The sequence below is a fragment of the Alosa pseudoharengus genome, unplaced genomic scaffold (genome assembly GCF_046254945.1).
Source record: "Alosa pseudoharengus isolate Yale_2024_CS ecotype anadromous, Long Island Sound unplaced genomic scaffold, YU_APseudo_1.1 YU_APseudo_1.1_scf_21, whole genome shotgun sequence".
NCBI classification, from domain to species: domain Eukaryota; kingdom Metazoa; phylum Chordata; class Actinopteri; order Clupeiformes; family Clupeidae; genus Alosa; species Alosa pseudoharengus.
The window spans coordinates 2,461,175-2,466,174 of record NW_027468674.1 but is presented as its reverse complement, the minus strand read 5'-3'; the positions used below and the strand labels follow the sequence as shown (position 1 = coordinate 2,466,174).

Here is a 5,000-nt window from a genome sequence, read left to right as displayed (position 1 = left end):
GATTTTACACGCACGTTGCGAAACAAATACGCCTGAAGTGGGCGCAAAAGCGTTAGTACATCTGGCCCTGCTATCTGACTCCCGTTGCCATCAGATTCATTTTCTTTCTAATCTCTCCATCACTCCTCTGGCTGAGAGGAGAGAGAGAAGAGAGAGAGATAGAGAAGAGAGAGGGGGGGAAGAGAGAGGAGGGGAGAGAGAGATGGAGAAGACAGTGGGGGGGAAGAGAGGAGGGGAGAGAGAGATGGAGAGAGAGGAAAGAATACACACACACACTATCAGATCTCACACGCACACACACACACACACACACACACAAATACACACACACATACATACACACACACACACATACACGCACACACTATCAGATCTCACACGCACACACACACACAAATACACACACACATACACACACACACACATACTATCAGATCTCACACGCACACACACACACACAAATACACACACACACATACACACACACACACGCGCACACACACACACACACACACACACACACACACACAAATACACACAGGGCCGGAGTGGGGCCACTTTTCAGCCCGGGAGTTTCAGGCCCAAGACCGGCCCACGTTTTCCATAGTGGTGGAAATTGGATAAATGAAGCAACATTTCAGCTCTTACTATCCTGTAGTTTTTATTAGTAGCATGGTTCAACAAATGTGTAAAGGTTATATTAATTCACTTCAACTGAGAAGTTAACAAAAAATATTCCACTATTCCACAAGTTAACAAAAACAGAAAGAAAGAAAGACAGAAAGAAAGAAAGCCTTTGAAATGTAGCCTATCCCACGCTTCCACAAAGAGGCATATTGAACTAATGTTTAGGCTACATGTTTTTTGCATGGGTAGGCTATATTGTTGTTTGGTGATTTAGCCTACTCCTTTACTACACCCTCTTTTAAGCAAACAAGGCATATAGGTTTCTTACATTAAATAACTTTAATTTATCCTCTCTACTTGTCCCTGTAGTCATGGCCTCCTTATCACTAATTTCGGGCTCATCATTTTCAGTGGTCGACTGGTTGATCTGCTGCTCAGAGGCTACAATTTTTACCGCATAGGCCTACACAGATCAAACTTCAGTTTTGTTATTAATATTTGCATACTGCAAAGTCTATGAATCGGATACAAAAGGCTAATATTTTAAGAAATGTAATATGTTGCTTGCAAATAGCTTGCAACGTTACAAACGTCCAATATTAGCCCAATAACTGCTAATAATAATTGCCTATAGCTATCTCTCTTTACCAGTTGCCACTTTTGTGTGTAGGCCTAATCTAGAAGCTTGGCACATTTAGCAGCATCTACCTGGCCGTTTCAGTCCCTCCTGGCCTCTTTCTACCATCCATCCTTCCTGACACTTATGGGGCCGGCCCGTCTATCCGTATCTGAAAACTTTTTTGGAAAAGACGGGCTATATGGACCCAACCAACTCTTTTTGGGAGGGGAGAACTCCCTCACACGGTAGGCTACAACCCATGCAGAGGCAACGGTGTCATGCACAGAATGAGGAACGTGTCCTACTTTAAGAGAAGTTAGACTAACGTGACAAATGTCAATATTTTTTTCCTCGACCGGCCCAAAAGTGAAGCGGCCCACCGGGAATTCTCCCGATTCTCCCGATTACCCACCCCGGGCCTGAATACACACACACATACACACACACACGCACACACACTTCCAGATGTTCGATGTCTCTCATGGAGGGGAGGTTGCTTTACTAAAGCAGCTAAAGCAGCTTTAGGCTATTTGTGAAATATTGTGCTGAATCATGCCCATCATGCACATTTCACATATACAGGTGTGTGTGTGTGTGTGTGTGTGAATACGTGTACATACATATACTGAATCTATATGCGCCCCCCACTGAAACTCGTATACACACTCACCACTTGTGCTATGAAACCTCTGACACACCCACTACTTGTGCTATATTGTAGCCTAATATCCTTCTATTACATTTTCAGTGGGAGAGAAAGACACCATTTTCAGTGGGAGAGAAAGATGCGATCTTCAGTGGGGGACAGATAATTATCAATGTGGAGGAGAGAGAGGTGATCTTCAGTGGGGGACAGATAATTATCAATGTGGAGGAGAGAGAGGAGAGATGGTGATTTTCTGTGAGAGACTGTTTTCAGTGGTGAAGAGAGAGATAACGTCAGTGCATTTGGAAGTTTGTTCATTCTAACCGGAAGGTGAATACCCCGCTATTTTCCAACGAACAACGCACAACGAGCTGCATGAACAATGCACTGGCAGAGGCAGAGCCCACCTTACTGGATATTCTCTGGCACTATGGAAGACGCACTTACGCTAAGGAGTCTGCTGGCTTCACCGGAGTTCACCCAATAATTGACGACGTCTGTCAACAATTCGGTTGTAAGTGAAACAGGGATAGACACGGAGGTAAGGGACCTCTTTCGACCCCGAGAAGGATCAGAGAAGACATTCTGTGGAAGGATCCAGTTCCAGGTTCATCCCCCCAGTAGCCACGCCAGCAAACGCTAACGCTACACCCCAGTTCCAGACGCTAACGCTACACCCCAGTTCCAGGCCAGACGTTAGCGCTACAGGCCAGACGCTAACACTACATTCCAGTTCCAGACGCTAACGCTACACCCCAGTTCCAGGCCAGACGTTAGCGCTACAGGCCAGACACTAACGCTCCACCCCAGTTCCAGGCCAGACGTTAGCGCTACAGGCCAGACGCTAACACTACATTCCAGTTCCAGACGCTAACGCTACACTCCAGTTCCAGGCCAAACGTTAGTGCTCCACCCCAGTTCCAGGCCAGATGCTTTAGCTCTTGGAGCGCAAAGGGTAACACAAGGTAAGGGGATTTTGCTCTGCCTAAACTGTTAACCAGATCTTCTATTGCTACTAAATCTATGTTTCATGGCCAATATCCTATTAGAAATGATCTGGCTCTACCGTTAGCCGTGTACCGTAAGTTAGACAACTAAGCCTATCTGTTCTTCAAGCTTATCAAATAATTACATCAACCATTTTTTATCATTAGATAAAATGTTGAATGATTATGTGCAACAGGGTTGAAATGACAGTTATAAACTTCTTCAAAATGTGATATGCCTCTTTTTTATTTATGTTTTAAAGCTGTTAAAGCTGCCACCTTGTGAGTTGATTTAGCAACTGCGTAGCTAACGTTAGAGTTCCTTTTAGGGCATCCTGTTTGACACCTTAAACAAAAATGCTAATGTTACTACACTGAAGGTGGGTGCACATGCAATGGTGTGAGCGATATTTTTATGTTTAATGATTCATGGTTGTTTACATGGCAGTTAGTGATAGGTGTTAACTAACAAGCAGTGGTGACGTTCTTTGGATAGTAACTTTATTATAGTATGTTTTTGACCACGTAACATTAAATGCTAGTTAACGATGGTCTACTCTTCACAATATCATGGTCTGAATCATGGTCTACTCTTCACAATGTCATGGTCTGAATCATGGTCTACTCTTCACAATATCATGGTCTGAATCATGGTCTACTCTTCACAATATCATGGTCTGAATCATGGTCTACTCTTCACAATATCATGGTCTGAATCATGGTCTACTCTTCACAATATCATGGTCTGAATCATGGTCTACTCTTCACAATATCATGGTCTGAAACCGGGAGCAGCAACAGGAGAGATGAAAATAAGATTGTGGCCTTCTGGAGAGATTCCATACAGGATGCAGAAGATCAGTGATCATGAAGACTGGATGTGGTGGACTGGGGGCATATTTTTCAGTGGTTATGAAGACTGGATGTGGTGGACTGGGGGCATATTTTTCAGTGGTTATGAAGACTGGATGTGGTGGACTGGGGGCATATACAGTGGTCATGAAGACTGGATGTGGTGGAGTGGATGTGGTGGTCGCTGTAATCCTTTTTTCATACCTTTTAAAGTGTAATTCCAGCGAAACTTGACCCCAGGGTGTTTTTCTGCATTAAAACACATCAAATAAGCCGTGGAGACAGTATATTTTCGTTGATCAACCACTACAGAGCTTGCTCCGGTATATGCTATATGCTATAGCCCAAAACAGTGGATTAGCTAAGGCCCATGAGCAAAACGCTTCCCAAATAGCAGTTTTTTCCCATTTACACACTGATTGTAACAGTTCAAAATGTTGACATGTCATGTCAAAATTGTTTTATTATAACATGGTAAGAGAACAAGGCACTTTATTCAGTTGTATGTCTGGTTTCCAATAAATGTACTAGTGACACGAAAAGATGAATCCCAAAGTTTCCATCATCCTGCAAGGGATTAATTGTAAGATGGATCTCAGTCATCGCAGAATCGTTTACATGAAAACCGTCTTCAGGAACTACTATACAGTTCAGTAGTAGATTGGTCAATATTGCATCATCACCTGTAAGACTGTCCGGGGGTTCCAAATGGTCTAGAACGCCGTTAACACCTGTGACATCTTGTCCAATGTGACTAATGACTCCTCTAAGCCACAACTGCAGTGGTGTCATGTAGTTTTCTACAGAGAGTCTGTGATTATTCCACTGATTACGGAATTCCCTCACCACTCTCTGGATACGAGGTAAGTAGATGAAATGTAGTGCAAATATGTGCAACTCTGACAACCAATCAAGAAGGTTTTGATTTTCCATAAACGTAAACAGCACAACACAACAGTAGGAAACAACACGATTCAACTCAGCCCAAATAAAGATTATTATTATTATTATTATTATTATTATTATTACTCAGCCCAAAGTCTTTCGATTCGCTGGTTGTGCACACTGCGACCAACCAAAACACTTCTCCTACCTAATCCTCTCCTTCTCAACATGAAACGAGCGACCTCCACATTCTCTGTTCCGCGATCACACCGAACTGTTGATGGCAACCCGAAGTTACGAACTCCATCCTGAAATAGCGTTACCACACTGGGTGCTCTATTGTTGGTTAAACAGTCTAGGTATATAATGTGTCCCCTTTTCTCGC

General features: G+C 43.3%; 1 protein-coding gene across 1 annotated transcript in view; it reads left to right on the top strand.

The window, feature by feature from the left end:
* The window catches only part of LOC143138363 (putative G-protein coupled receptor 139), a 14,090-nt gene that overhangs the window by 3,297 nt on the left and 5,793 nt on the right, over positions 1-5,000 (top strand). The window lies entirely within an intron of this gene.